The sequence below is a fragment of the Salmo salar genome, chromosome ssa12, assembly GCF_905237065.1.
Source record: "Salmo salar chromosome ssa12, Ssal_v3.1, whole genome shotgun sequence".
Taxonomy (NCBI): domain Eukaryota; kingdom Metazoa; phylum Chordata; class Actinopteri; order Salmoniformes; family Salmonidae; genus Salmo; species Salmo salar.
The window spans coordinates 75,622,120-75,638,790 of record NC_059453.1 but is presented as its reverse complement, the minus strand read 5'-3'; positions in this window follow the sequence as shown (position 1 = coordinate 75,638,790).

Genomic DNA, 16,671 nt, shown 5'->3' with positions numbered 1-16,671 from the left:
TATACTCTTTTTGATGGTGCGTTTAATAAAAGCACTATAGTAAACGCTATTGTTTCCTGTGCCTGACTCCACACCCACAACGTCAAGCGTTACAGAAGCCCGCACCCAGAATATGGAGTCAGCAGGATCAGCCGCCACCCCTCTCCCCTCGATGGAAGAACGGGTACTCCACCCCACCACCGTACTCCATCGAATACGGTCAGCGATGGACCAAATGATGGAGAGGATGGACCGATGGGAGAGGAGTGGTCTCCTCTCTTCACCTCCGACTCACCCGATGAGTTCACCTACTCCGCCCCCTCCTATGTCTGGTTCTGGCGCACTTCGTCTTGTGCTCCCGAGGGAGTACGATGGAGCAGCAGCGGGGTACCAGGGGTTTCTGCTTCAGATTGACTTATACCTGGCTACCGTGAGGCCGACTCCCTCGGGAGTCTCCTGCCTGACGGGCTGAGCATTGGAATGGGCCAACGCTGTCTGGAATAGCCCCAACTCAGCGAGGGAGAACTACCCTGAGTTCACCCGCCGTTTCTGGGTCGTATTCGATCACCCTCCAGAAGGCCGGGCGGCGGGTGAGCGACTGTTTCATCTTAGGCAGGAGATGAGGAGCGCAAAAGACTTCGCTCTGGAGTTCCGGACCTTGGCTGCGGGGGCCGGGTGGAACGACAGGGCCCTAATGGATCATTACCGGTGCAGCCTCCGGGAGGACGTCCGCAGGGAGCTAGCGTGTCGGGACACTACACTCTCCCTGGATGAACTGATTAACATGTCCATCCGACTGGACAATCTGCTGGCTGCCCATGGCCGTTCAGAAAGGGTCCTGTCAGTTCCACCTCCTAGCCCTCCCGCGCCCATTCCCATGGAGCTAGGAGGGGCCGCATCTAGGGGAACCGGAGGAGGGCGCTCCTCCTGCACCAATTGTGGTCGCCGAGGACACACGGTCAACCGGTGCTGGGGGGGTCCCTCTGGGAGTCGAGAGGACAGGCAGAACACTCCTCGTTCACCCCAGGTGAGTCAGCACCAAACTCACCCAGAACCCTCTGTTGGTCACATGTTTGTTTTATTTTTTTTTCTTTATTTTTTTCCCTTTTTTTCCCCAGCATAAGGCGCTAGTCGATTCAGGCGCAGCGGGGAACTTTATGGATCGCGGACTCGCCCTCAAGCTGGGAGTTACACTGGTGCCGTTAGATTCCCCCTTCCCCGTGCACTCCTTAGATAGCCGGCCATTAGGGTCAGGGCTGGTCAGGGAGACCACGGTGCCAATGGACATGGTAACGCAGGGGAATCATAAGGAGCGAATTAGTTTCTTCCTTATCGATTCGCCTGCATTTCCAGTGGTACTGGGGGTGCCTTGGCTGGCCAGTCACAATCCCAAGATTTTGTGGAAACAAGGGGTTCTCCAGGGGTGGTCAGAGGAGTGTTAAGGTAGGTGTCTGGGAGTTTCCTTCGGTGCTACGTCGATGGAGAGTCCAGACCAGGTTTCCACTGTGCGCATTCCCTCTGAGTATGCCGATTTGGCTCTCGCCTTCTGTAAGAAGAAGGCGACTAAATTACCACCTCATCGACAGGGGGATTGTGCGATAAACCTCCAGGTAAACGCTGCGCTTCCCAAGAGTCACGTGTACCCATTGTCCCAGGAGGAAACGTTGGCTATGGAGACATATGTCACGGAATCTCTGAGACAGGGGTTCATTCGGCCCTCCATCTCACCCGTCTCCTCGAGTTTCTTTTTTGTGAAGAAAAAGGGGGAGGTCTGCGTCCGTGCATTGATTATAGAGGTCTCAATTCCTTTACAGTGGGGTTCAGTTACCCACTACCTCTCATCGCTACGGCGGTGGAATCATTTCACGGAGCGCGTTTTTTCATGAAACTGGATCTCAGGAGCGCGTATAATCTGGTGTGTATTCGGGGAGGAGACGAGTGGAAAACCGCATTTAGTACCACATCGGGCCACTATGAGTACCTCGTCATGCCGTATGAGTTGAAGAATGCTCCAGCCGTCTTTCAATCCTTTGTGGACGAGATTCTCAGGGACCTGCATGGGCAGGGCGTGATAGTGTATATCGACGATATCCTAATTTACTCCGCCACCCGCGCCGAGCATGTGTCCCTGGTGCGCAGGGTGCTTGGGAGATTGCTGGAGCATGACCTATACGTCAAGGCTGAGAAGTGTGAGTTCTCCAAACGAGCCGTCTCCTTCCTGGGTTATCGCATTTCCACCTCGGGGGTGGTGATGGAGTGTGACCGCGTTAAGGCCGTGCGTAATTGGCCGACTCCAGTCACGGTGAAGGAAGTGCAGCGGTTCTTGGGATTTGCCAATTACTACCGGAGGTTTATCTGGGGTTTTGGCCAAGTAGCGGCTCCCATTACCTCACTGCTGAAGGGGGGGCCGGTGCGTTTGCAATGGTCGACAGAGGCGGACAGAGCTTTCACCCAGTTGAAGGAACTGTTCACTGATGCGCCTGTGTGGGCGCACCCGGACCCCTCCTTACCATTCATAGTGGAGGTGGACGCGTCCGAGGCTGGGGTGGGTACCGTGCTATCTCAGCGCTCGGGTATGCCACCGAAACTCCGCCCCTGTGCTTTCTTTTCTAGGAAGCTCAGTCCGGCGGAGCGCAACTATGATGTGGGGGACAGGAAGCTGTTGGCTGTGGTCAGGGCTCTGACCATGTGGAGACACTGTCTTGAGGGGGCTAGACACCCTTTTCTCATCTGGACTGACCACCGGAACCTGGAGTATATCCGGGCAGCTAGGAGACTGAACCCGCGTCAGGCACGGTGGGCCATGTTCTTCACCCGGTTCCAGTTCACTATTTCATATAGACCAGGTTCCATGAACACTAAGGCCGACGCGCTGTCCCGTCTTTATGACACTTAGGATCGGCCCATCGATCCTCCCCCCATCCTTCCAGCCTCTAAGCTGGTCGCTCCGGTGGTATGGGAGGTGGCCGCGGACATCGAGCGGGCGCTACAGGTAGAGCCTGCGCCTGCTAACTGTCCAGCAGGCCGTAAGTACGTCCCGCTTGGTGTTCGTGATCAATTGATTCGATGGGCTCATACGCTACCCTCGTCGGGTCATCCTGGGTGGCGAGGACAGTGCTAGGCCTTAGGGGGAAGTACTGGTGGCCCACCTTGGCTAAGGACGTGAGGTTTTATGTCTCTTCCTGTTCGGTATGCGCTCAGAGTAAGGCTCCTAGGCACCTTCCTAGAGGGAAGTTACAACCCCTCCCCCTTCAACAAAGGCCGTGGTCTCACCTGTCGGTGGACTTTCTTATCGATCTTCCCTCGTCTCAGGGGAATACCAAGGTTCTGGTGGTGGTGGATCGGTTCTCTAAGTCCTGCCGTCTCCTCCCGTTGCCCGGTCTCCCTATGGCCCTACAGACTGCGGAAGCTCTATTCACCCATGTCTTCCGGCACTACGGGGTGCCGGAGGACATCGTTTCTGATCGGGGTCCCCAGTTCACGTCCCGTGTATGGAGGGCATTTATGGAGCGCCTGGGGGTCTCGGTCAGCTTGACCTCCGGTTATCACCTCGAGAGCAATGGGCAGGTGGAGAGAGTGAACCAGGAGGTGGGTAGGTTTCTGCGGTCATACTGCCAGGACCAGCCAGGGGAGTGGTCCAGGTACATACCTTGGGCCGAACTGGCACAAAACTCACTCCGCCACTCATCCACTAACATTTCGCCATTTCAGTGTGTGTTAGGCTACCAGCCGGTCCTTGCACCGTGGCATCAGAGCCAGACCGAGGCGCCTGCGGTGGAGGATTGGGTGCAGCACTCCAAGGAGACCTGGAGGGCTGTCCAGGAGGCCCTTAAACAAGCAGGGGGATGGCAGAAGAGGAGTGCTGACCGCCACCGCAGTGAGGCCCCCGTATTCCAACCAGGGACAGGGTCTGGCTCTCGACCCGAAACCTGCCCCTTCGCCTGCACTGCCGGAAGTTGGGTCCGCAGCGTGTAGGGCCCTTCAAAGTCCTGAGGAGAATATACAAGGTGTGTTACAGATTAAAACTCCCTTCTTATTATCGTATTAACCCCTCGTTTCATGTGTCTCTCCTCAGGCCGGTGGCTGCTGGTCCCTTACAAGACGGTGAGGTGCCAGAGGTCCCTCCGCCCCCTCTGGACATCGAGGGGTCCCCGGCATATACAGTACGTTCCATTCTGGGCTCTAGATGTCGGGTGAGGGGCCTGCAGTACCTCGTGGACTGGGAGGGGTACGGTCCGGAGGAGAGATGCTGGGTGCCGGTGGGGGACATACTGGATCCATCACTGTTGAGGGATTTCCATCGCCTCCACCCGGATCACCCTGCGCCTCGCCCTCCGGGTCGTCCCCGAGGCCGGTGTCGGCGCGCTGCGGGAGCCGCGCGTCAGGGGGGGGTACTGTCACGACTCCTGCCGAGGGTGACTCCTCTCCCTGTTCGGGGGGAGCTCAGCGGTCGTCGTCACCGGCCTACTAGCTGCCACCGATCGCTTTTTCCTTTTCTGTTGGTTTTGTCTTTATTATTTGCACCTGTGTTCTATTAGTGATTAGTTGGGTATTTAAGCCCGTTTCCCCACCTGTTCTGTGTGCGGGCTTATTTTCGTTCTTTCACTGTGTGTTGTGTCGTGGAACGTGTTTTGGCTCATTGTATTTTTATTACGCCCTGTTGTATTTTGGGTGTATACTCTTTTTGATGGTGCGTTTAATAAAAGCACTATAGTAAACGTTATTGTTTCCTGCGCCTGACTCCACACCCACAACGTCAAGCGTTACACTGCATTAGTCCAACCAATCAGAATTCACTCTCCAAGACTGTTTTGATTACATGGACTGGAATATGTTCCGGGTCGCCTCTGGAGATAACATCAATGAATACGCCGACTCAGTCACCCTATTCATAGAAAAATGCATAGATGACGTGATACTGATAGAGTCTTTCAAAACCTTCCAGAAGAAAAAAACATGGATTGATACCAGCCTTGTAGGGAAACTGAAAGAGAGAGATGCTGCTTATAAACAGGGCAAGGTGACCAGGGACAATAGTTTGGTCAAACAGTACAAATACGACCTACGCAGATGGATCAAGATGGCAAAACACAAGTATAGGGACAAAGTGGAGGAGCAAATCAGTCGGTTGGACACAAGATGTATTTGGCAGGGGCTCCTAACGATTACGGATTACAAAAAGAAAGACAGACACAGCTTCGTCACCAACGCCACCCTACTGGAGGACCTAAATAAACACCTTTTTCTTACGATTCAGGACAGGATCCCAAACCGTGCCCTCAGACCATGTGCAGACCAGCTGGCTGTTGTGTTCTCTGACATTTTCATATCTGTTCCTAGCTCAGGACGCTATACTCACCTGCTTCAAGATGTTTACCATCATCCCCGTGCCCAAGAAAGGGAAAGTAACTGAACTGAATGACTACCGACCAGGAGCACTCACTTCCATCATGATGTGCTTCCCGAAGCTAGTCAAAGACAATATTTCCTGTATACCCACGACAGGCGTGGTGCCAGGTAAACAACCTCTCCCTCAACGTTAGCAAAACAAAGGGCTGAATGTGGACTTTAGGAGGAACCAGGCTGATCAATTTTTCATTTGGAAGAGTCAGCTTTTTAAACCAACATGGCTCAGTTTAAATTGTTTTTACATTGTAGTAAAACAAAATCTCATTTGGATTTGGAGATGATCAATAACTTCAAATTCCTCTGCGTACAAATCTCAGAGAAGTTTAAATGGTCTAACCACACAAACACCGTGGTGAAGAAGGCACACAGCAACTCTTCAACCTCAGGATGCTGAAGACATTTGGCCTGTCCCTGAGGGCCCTCACAGTGTTATACAGGAGCACCATCAAGAGCATACTGTTGGGCTTCATCACAGCCTGGTACTGCAACTCCACCGCCGCGGACCACAAGGCTCTTCAGAGGGTGATACGTGCAGCCGAACGCACCATTGGGTGCACACTACCTGCCCTACAGGACACCTACAACACCAGGCGTCGCAGGAAGGCCAAGAAGATCATCAGGGACCCCAGCCACCAAAGCCATGCCCTGTTCTTCTTGCTTTAATCACTCAGACGTGGGCAGTACAGGAGCATAATGGCAAAAACTGGAAAACTGGCCAATAGTTTCTACCCTCAGACCATCAGGCTGCTGAATAGCCACCCTCTGTGAAAATGGTTTTACATAGAACCCAAAAGGGTTCTACCTGGAACCAAAAGGGTTCTACGTGAAACCAACAAGTATCATTCGAAGGGTTCTCCTATGGAGACAGCCTCTTACGTTCCTGATAACACATTTTTTTATAAGTGTAGCTACATTAAGCATGTCTCTGACATCAAAATCAAATCAAATTTGTCACATGCGCCAAATACAACAGGTGTAGAACTTACTGTGAAATGCTGTTACAAGCCCTTAACCAACAATGCAATTCAAGAAATAGAGTTAAGAAAATATTTAATAAATAACCAAAAGTAAAAAAATAAAAATAACACAATAAAATAAGGAGGCTATATACAGGGGGTACCGGTACCGAGTCAATGTGGAGGGGTACACGTTATTCGAGGTAATTTGCACATGTAGGTGTAAGGTTCTGTATCTATTTTCTTAGTCAACCTTGTGTTCTGTTTCGTTGTGTTCTTGAACATAGCCCTGTCTTTCATTTTTGTTCATTGATTTCACCTGTGTTAGTTACTCACCTGGTCTCATCAGCTCCTTATTTAGTTCAGTTCATTCTGTTCGTGCCTTTGTGAGGTATTGTTCATTTTGACTCTACTAAGCCTTTTCCTAGCTCGTTTGTGAGAACCAGTTACAGCCTTCAGTCCTAGTTTTGATTCACCTGCCTGTTTTCCTATATGTGTATTTATTTATTTTTACCTTTATTTAACAGGCAAGTCAGTTAAGATCAAATTCTTATTTTCAATGACGGCTTAGGAACAGTGGATTAACTGCCTTGTTCAGAATGACAGATTTTTTACCTTGTCACCATGGAGATTTGATCTTGCAACCTTTTGGTTACTAGTCCAACACTCTTACCACTAGGCTACCTGCCGGTGTATGACCATTGCCTGGCTGTGACCAGGCAATGGTGACCTTCTGCGAAGGCAAAATAAACACCTGCCGCACTCTGCGTGTGAATCTACACCTTTTTTCCCCTGAGTATTCATTACAGTAGGTAGGTGTAAAGTGACTATGCATTGATGATAAACGAGTAGCAGCAATGTAAATAGTCCGGGTGACCATTTGATTAATTCTTCAGCAGTCTTATGGCGTGGGGGAAGCTGTTAAGCAGCCTTTTGGTCCTAGAACAGTCTATGACTTGGCTGACTGGAGTCGGACAATTTTTTTGGGCCTTCCGTTGACACCGCCAAGTATATAGGTCCTGGATGGCAGAAAGCTTGGCCCCAGTGATGTACTGGGCCGTAGGGACTAGCTTCTGTTGTGCCTTACGGTCAGATGCCGAGCAGTTGCCATACCAGGAGGTGACGCAACCGGTCAAGATGCTCTCGAATGCCAGTCTCCTGAGGGGGAAAGGGTGTTGTTGTGTCCTCTTCACAACTGTCTTGGTGTGTTTGGACCATGATAGTTCGTTGGTGATGTGGACACCAAGGAACTTAACTCTAAACCTGCTCCACTACAGACCCGTTGCTGTTAATGGGGGCCTGCTAGGCCCGCCTTTTCCTGTAGTCCAAAACAGCGTCACTTCCATACAGTAGGCCTATACATTTGGCATTCTACAGAATGAAACAATTACCATTCTACCATAATTTAATGGAACAATACTTGAATCATTAAATGTATACATTTTGCATGTCAGGCCACTCTCTATTCTCTGCCATTCTTCTGTAAGCTGTTTGGTGCAACTGTCCCACTGTCAGGGTTGGAAACTTGCTCAGAACCGGGACAGCGGCCTGTCTTCCATGTGGTCAGGGAAAGCATCTTTACATACTCAGATCAGAAACCTGAGGGAGATTGAAAATGGTCAGGTAGCGCAAGGCAATGCTGAGCAGGCTGTGACTGAGACTGAAACAACTCATATGGCCCAGAGTCTGACACAAACAATCAGTTTTAACACAATCTGCCCACTGTCTCACTCTTTGTGTTTTGCTTTGCATTGTCTTTATGTTTGGAGTTTTTGGGGACCCAAAGCAACAGCAAATTAGGATTTTAATAAACACAGAAATATTCCCATCGACATGAGTACATGATTTGCACAAAAGTTAAGGATAGCCGTATAAAAAATCTCATTAAGATTCCACCATTAGATGACTTCATCCCCGATCTTCGATACAATAAGTTGGCGGCAATGTGTCATAGTGTACTAAGGCTGGCTGAGTGGGTGAGTTGAGCACTCAGGATCATGTTCTGCTCTGTAGACCTGTTGTGTGTTGCATTGAATTGTGCTTTAACATGGACCACATGACTAACCAGTCAGAACCAGCAAGTCATGTTCTCTCTTCCCTCTATTCCCTATTTTTCTCCCCATTCTTCTTCTCTCTCTCTCTCAATTTCTTAATGAGAGGAACCACTCCTAATACCATCTCAACAAAAAACTGTTATTTGTTGAAATGATCATTTATGATGCCAAAGCATTATTTCATCAATATGCATGACATACAACATTTTGGACACACCTACTCATTCCAGGGTTTTTCTTATTTAAAAAAAATATTTTCTACATTGTAGAATGATAATGGCGTGGCAGGGGGTGTTTGTTTAGGGTGTTTCGGGATTGTTTGGGTTATGTTCTATGTTAGTGTATTTCTATGTTATTTCTAGTTGGTCTATTTCTATGTGGTGTTTATTGGGTTGACCTTCAGTTGGAGGCAGCTGCTTCTCGTTGCCTCTGATTGAAGGTCATTTTTATAGTGGTGTTTGTTCTATGGGGGTTTGTGTGTAGTTATTTCCTGGTTTAGTGTTTGTTGCATCTGACGGGACTGTTTGGAGTCGTTTGTTTTTGTATATGTATTTATTTTGTTTTTCCTTCTTCAAAATAAAAAGAAGATGAGTATACATTTTCCTGCTGCGTTTTGGTCCACTCCTTACGACGGTCGTGACAACTCCCCAACCCTGTTTAGGTTAAAAAGCTGAGGGATGGGGCTGGAGAAATGTAAACAATCTCAAACTCATAGACAGAGCTATGGATGCAAAGACTGACCATCCATTATATACAATTATAGTTTTAATAACCATGTTTTGAGGCTATATAGTGTTTGTTCACATTTACTTTGTTTACACAAACAGAGTAAATCAAGCGTATGTTTTGGGTTCTGATGGGGTACGACAGTTGAACTAAGTTCATGAGGCATTTATAAGTTATATTCTTCAAGAATCAATTGGTACATTCTGTTTCATTAATTTATAATTTTAAGTCCAAAAATGTCCCTTTTAATGTGTGTTTTTATATAAAATATCTCACTATTACATTAAGATACTGTATAGTGTCACGTCCTGACCATAGAAAGCTGTTATTTTCTATGGTAGAGTAGGTCAGGGCGGGACAGTTTTTTTTTCTAATTTAGATTTTCTATGTTATGTTCTAGTTTTGTATTTCTATGTTGGGCTTTGTTTGGGATGATCTCCAATTAGAGGCAGCGGGTCATCTTTGTCTCTAATTGGAGATCATACTTAAGTAGGTGTTTTTCCCACCTGGGTTCGTGGGAGATTGTTTTTGAGTAAGTGTATGTTGTAACTCTTCGTCACGGTTTGTTGTTTTTGGTCATTCAGTTTATTTGTATGTATTGCGTAGTTTCACAGTTTAATAAAGAAAATGTGGAACGATACACACGCTGCGCTTTGGTCCGCTCCTTCTTCCTACGACAACCGTGACATAGTTTGACAATGCTTTTGTAGAAATGTCAAGTTCTCTGAGAGCATTTACCAGCTAAATGACCCATGTGCCAAGAGAGAGAGGCTCTGCATAACCGGTTGTTCAACCTTATCACCAAATCACATCAAGCATTCGCAGAATCTGTAATTCTAGAGAAGGAATATATTGCTTTGGAGATGAGCCAGAATTGTGATGACATGATTTGAGATGGTTCAATATCCTGTATAAGGCGTTTATTTTTCTGCGTTTCAAATCTAGACCTCTGGCACTGTTTTAACTTGTGAGAGTGCTCATCACTCTGTTGCTCTGGATATTGTTTGATACAATTCAGACCAAAACATAACCTACATACTGAACTACAGAATGGTATTGGTAAGAAAAATTATGATTTACAAGCCACCAATGACATAGCCTCTCATTGCCGGTGGTATGACAGCAATCCTAAATAGTGTCAGATAATCTGATGGCCTTTTTGTGAGAACCACTCATTTGTAATCTGACAGGGTAACACTGGGCTTTTCTGCTCTGCTTTACATAAAAATAGGGATTTCTCTCCCCCTCCCTTCCTCTCTGTCTCTCTCTTTCTGTGGATATTATGATGAGTAAGTCTTTATTGGGTCATAGAGGAAAAGATTAAAAAGACATCTAAGCATAAAATTGACCTCTTTTACAGAACCCTCTTTTACAGAGTGTTTAACACAGAAACATGTTGGTTACAGTAGGTCAGTGAATATCTGGCAGACTTGTTGGGAGTGTGTTACAATACAGGGGGTTAATGGGTATAGTGACACTATTATACAGAATAACAGACAATCTGGCCGCAGAGGGAAACATTTTCTTATGGTTTTAAAGATTGTGTTTTTCAGACCCATCTCTCTGCTGTAGTGGCATATCACACATACTGTCACCATCCCCCAACGATAAACAGCTGCCTCTGATTGGGAACCATACTAGGCCAACAAAGAAATAGAAACATAGATATGCCCACCCAAGTCACACCCTGACCTAACCAAATAGAGAATAAAAAAGGCTCTCTATGGTCAGGGCGTGACACAGAGAGAGATGGAGGAACAATGCACCTCCACTACTGTTTACACCCAGGTAAAGCCCTACGGTATGCTGTTGATAACTCACTAAAATTGTGCTGCAATGATAGTTGTCCCCACTGGGCACTTTGAAGACGAGCTGGTGGTGATTTAATTTACTGAGTATGATGTCTTAATGATGGATGGGGCTGTTACCGTCTACAGTGAATATCTAAATCCACTTGCTATTGATTGTGGATTCTTGCCAATACAGACATCTCAAGCACTCAAAAAAGTAAGTTGTCGCAATTGAAGCATAAAGTGTTTTGGATTGACCTGACGTTTAGTTACCATGGTGACCGGTGGTCATTTGTCTACGAAGCCACTCAGCATTAACTACAGTGTATGGAAACCAGTGCACATGGTCAATCAAACAGTTAGGCTTCCACTGGCATCACTGAATCATAAATGCAAGTGGTGCCTTGGATATGATGAGATATAAAAGACCATTGATTTGATACGTGTCTCAGGATGGGGTCCTGACATTTCTATGATTAGACCCCTCCAGAACAGAAACAACATGTATGCATTCAGTAAGTGTTTTGACCGTTTGACTTTTTCCACATTTTGTTGTGACAGCCTTATTCTAAAATGGATTAAATAGGTTTTTTTCCTCATCAAACTACACAAAAATAGAGTTTCTCCCATTCTTCTCTGCAGATCTTCTCAAGCTCTGTCAGGTTGGAGAGGGAGTGTTGCTGCTTTCATTGTCTCTCTAGAGATGTTCGATCGGGTTCAAGTCCGGGCTCTGGCTAGGCACTCAAGGACATTCAGTGACTTTTCCTGAAGCCACTCCTGCATTGTCTTGGCTGTGTGCTTAGTGTCATTGTCCTGTTGGAAGGTGAACCTTCACTCCAGTCTGAGGTCCTGAGCGCTCTGGAGCAGGTTTTCATCAAGCATCTCTCTGTACTTTGCTCCGTTCATCATTCCCTCGATCCTGACTAGTCTCCCAGTCTCTGCCGCAGCAAAACATCCCCACAGCATGATGCTGCCACCACCATGCTTCACCGTATGGATGGTGCCAGGTTTCCTCCAGACGTGACACTTGGCATACAGGCCAAAGAGTTCAGTCTTGGTTTCATCAGACCAGAGAATCTTGTTTCTCATTGTCCGAGTCCATTAGATGCCTTTTGGCAAACTGTATGCGGGCTGTCATGTGCCTTTTACTGACGAGTGGCTTCCGTCTGGCCGCTCTACCATAAAGGCCTGATTGGTGGAGTGCTCTAGGAAGAGTCTTGGATGTTCCAAACTTCTTCCATTTAAGAATGATGGAGGCCACTGTGTTCTTGGAGACCTTCAATGCTGAAGACTTTGTTGGTACCCTTCCCCAGATCTGTGCCTCGACACAATCCTGTCTTGAAGCTCTATGGGCAACTCTGTCACATCCTGACCATAGTAAGATGTGAATTTCTATGGTAGAGTAGGTCAGGGCGTGACAGGGGATGTTTTGTGTTTTTCTATGTTTTCTATTTCTATGTTTAAGTTCTAGTTTTTCTATTTCTATGGTGTTGTTTTTTGGGGTTGATCTCCAATTGGAGGCAGCTGGTCCTCGTTACCTCTGATTGGAGATCATATTATAGGTCTTCCAAGATGGCGTAGCAGTTCAGACGTCCTCTACCCTCCTCTTGTCGTGTCCCGTGTATATATATATTTACATATTTTTTTTCTTCACTTATCTTTTTATATATATATATTCTTTTTTAATTCTAAAAACTCAACCTCAAAGCACTCTCCTGCAACCCGCCTCACCAATTTAAAAAAAGAAAGTATTATTTACCTCATCTGAATTCCACAACAGAAGCTAGCAAGAGGTTAGCCATTTTCACTGGCTAACGTTGAAGTTCAGCTAGCCACGGTTAGCTGTCCTCAGCTATCCATTAGCTCGAAAAGCTATCGCCAGTTTTTGTACAGCGCGACTCAGACCAGAGCATACCGGACCTATTCTCTCTCCTTTCCCCGATTTCTACCGCAGGCTCTGGACATTTACACCTGGATCTTGCAGCTAACTAGCTGCTACCTGAGTGACTATTGGCAACGTCGGTCACGGAATTAACACACATTATTACGGAGCTAGCCAGCTAGCCAGCTGAAGAGTTCCGTCAGCCACTCCTGGGCTATTCCTGAGCTAGCCAGCTGAAGTGTCTCCTGGGCTACAACTCACCTATCCTGACCCGTTTTACTGCCGATCCGGAGCCCCATCGGGTCTTCACAACTGGACCACCGACGTTATCTGCCCGAGGGAGTTATCCAACTGGCCCCTCCGTCGCGACGTAACCTGATCGCCCATCTGCGGCCCGCTAATCGTTAGCTGTCTTTTCGGCTGCGATCTGAATAGGTCTATCGGACACTTTTCTTGGGCCACTATAACTAACTATTTTGCCAACTTGGACAGGTCCCCCCTTCCACACGGAACCCCACTAACCCACAGACGGAAACGCACGAGCTGGCTAAAAACAGACCTCCCTCCCATCTTCCACCAGCTTGCTACCTATGGCCCGGCTAGCTGTCTGAATCTCACTGGACCCTTTGATCACTCGGCTAAGCATGCCTCTCCTTAATGTCAATATGCCTTCTCCATTGCTGTTCTGGTTAGTGTTTATTGGCTTATTTCACTGTGGAGCCTCTAGCCCTGCTCATTATACCTTATCCAACCTCTCAGTTCCTCCACCCACACATGCTATGACATCTTCTGGTTTCAATGATGTTTCTAGAGACAATATCTCTCTCACAATCACTAAATGCCTAGGTTTACCTCCTCTGTACTCACATCCCACCATACCTTTGTCTGTACATTATACCTTGAAGCTATTTTATCGCCCCCAGAAACCTGCTCCTTTTTCTCTCTATTCTGGACGTCACAGATGACCAATTCTTATAGCTTTTAGCCGTACCCTCATACTTATTCTTCTCTGCTCCTCTGGGGATGTAGAGGTGAATCCAGGCCCTGCAGTGCCTGGCTCCACTCCTACTCCCCAGGCGCTCTCTTTTGATGACTTCTGTAACCGTAATAACCTTGGTTTCATGCATGTTAACATTAGAAGCCTCCTCCCTAAGTTTGTTTTATTCACTGCTTTAGCACACTCCGTCAACCCGGATGTCCTAGCTGTGTCTGAATCTTGGCTTAGGAAGTCCACCAAAAACTCTGAAATCTTCATCCCTAACTACAACGTTTTCAGACAAGACAGAACGACCAAAGGGGGCGGTGTTGCAATCTACTGCAGAGATAGCCTGCAGAGTTCTGTCCTGCTATCCAGGTCTGTACCCAAACAATTTGAACTTCTACTTTTAAAAATCCACCTCTCCAAAAACAAGTCTCTCACCGTTGCCGCCTGCTATAGACCCCCCTCGGCCCCTAGTTGTGCTCTGGACACCATATGTGAACTGATTGCCCCCCATCTATCTTCAGAGCTCGTGCTACTAGGTGACCTAAACTGGGACATGCTTAACACCCCAGCCATCCTACAATCCAAGCTTGATGCCCTCAATCTCACACAAATTATTAATGAACCCACCAGGTACAACCCCAAAGCCGCAAACACTGGCACCTTCATAGATATCATCCTAACCAACGTGCCCTCTAAATACACCTCTGCTGTTTCAACCAAGATCTCAGCGATCACTGCCTCATTGCCTGCACCCGTAATGGGTCAGCGGTCAAACGACCTCCACTCATCACTGTCAAACGCTCCCTGAAACATTTCAACGAGCAAGCCTTTCTAATTGACCTGGCCCTGGTATCCTGGAAGGATATTGACCTCATCCCGTCAGTAGAGGATGCCTGGTTATTTTTTTTAAATGCCTTCCTCTCCATCTTAAATAAGCATGCCCCTTTCAAGAAATTTAGAACCAGGAACAGATATAGCCCTTGGTTCTCCCCAGACCTGACTGCCCTTAACCAACACAAAAATATCCTGTGGCGTTCTGCATTAGCATCGAACTGCCCCCGCGATATGCAACTTTTTAGGGAAGTTAGAAACCAATACACACAGGCAGTTAGAAACGCCAAGGCTAGCTTTTTCAAACAGAAATTCGCTTCGTGCAACTCCAACTCTAAAAAGTTCTGGGACATTGTAAAGTCCATGGAGAATAAGAACACCTCCTCCCAACTGTCCACTGCACTGAGGATAGGAAACTCTGTCACCACCGATAAGCCCACTATAATTGAGAATTTCAATAAGCATTTTTCTACGGCTGGCCATGCTTTCCACCTAACTACCCCTACTGCATTCAACAGCACTGCACCCCCCACAGCTACTCGCCCAAGCCTCCCCCATTTCTCCTTCTCCCAAATCCATTCAGCTGATGTTCTGAAAGAGCTGCAAAATCTGGACCCCTACAAATCAGCTGGGCTTGACAATCTGGACCCTTTCTTTCTAAAATTATCTGCCGAAATTATTGCAACCCCTATTACTAGCCTGTTCAACCTCTCTTTCGTGTCGTCTGAGATTCCCATAGATTGGAAAGCAGCTGCTGTCATCCCCCCTCTTCAAAGGAGGTGACACTCTTGACCCTAATTGCTACAGACCTATATCCATCCTACCCTGCCTTTCTAAGGTCTTCGAAAGCCAAGTCAACAAACAGATTACCGACCATTTCGAATCCCACCGCACCCTCTCCGCTATGCAATCTGGTTTCAGAGCTGGTCATGGGTGCACCTCAGCCACGCTCAAGGTCCTAAACGACATCGTAACCGCCATCGATAAGAAACAATACTGTGCTGCCGTATTCATTGATCTGGCCAAAGCTTTTGACTCTGTTAATCACCACATCCTCATCGGCAGACTCAGTAGCCTTGGTTTCTCAAACGATTGCGTCGCCTGGTTCACCAACTACTTCTCTGACAGAGTTCAGTGTGTCAAATCGGAGGGCCTACTGTCTGGACCTCTGGCAGTCTCTATGGGGGTACCACAGGGTTCAATTCTTGGGCCAACTCTTTTCTCTGTATACATAAATGATGTCGCTCTTGCTGCTGGTGAATTTCTGATCCACCTCTACGCAGACGACACCATTCTGTACAATTCTGGCCCTTCTTTGGACACTGTGTTAACAACCCTCCAGACGAGCTTCAATGCCATTCAACTCTCCTTCCGTGGTCTCCAACTGCTCCTAAACACAAGTAAAACTAAATGCATGCTCTTCAACCGATCGCTGCCTGCACCTGCCCGCCTGTCCAGCATCACTTCTCTGGACGGTTCTAACTTAGAATTTGTGGACAACTACAAATACCTAGGTGTCTGGTTAGACTGTAAACTCTCCTTCCAGACTCACATCAATCATCTCCAATCCAAAGTGAAATCTCGAATTGGCTTCCTATCTCGCAACAAAGCATCCTTCACTCATGCTGCCAAACATACCCTCGTAAAACTGACCATCCTACCAATCCTCGACTTCGGCGATGTCATTTACAAAATAGCTTCCAATACCCTACTCAACAAGCTGGATGCAGTCTATCACAGGGCCATCAGTTTTGTCACCAAAGCCCCATATACTACCCACCACTGCGACCTGTACGCTCTCGTTGGCTGGCCTTCGCTTCATAATCGTCGCCAAACACATTGGCTCCAGGTCATCTACAAGACCCTGCTAGGTAAAGTCCCCCCTTATCTCCGCTCACTGGTCACCATAGCAGCACCCACCTGTAGCACGCGCTCCAGCAGGTATATCTCTCTGGTCACCCCTAAAGCCAACTCCTCCTTTGGTCGTCTCTCCTTCCAGTTCTCTGCTGCCAATGACTGGAACGAACTACAAAAATCTCTGAAACTGGAAACACTTATC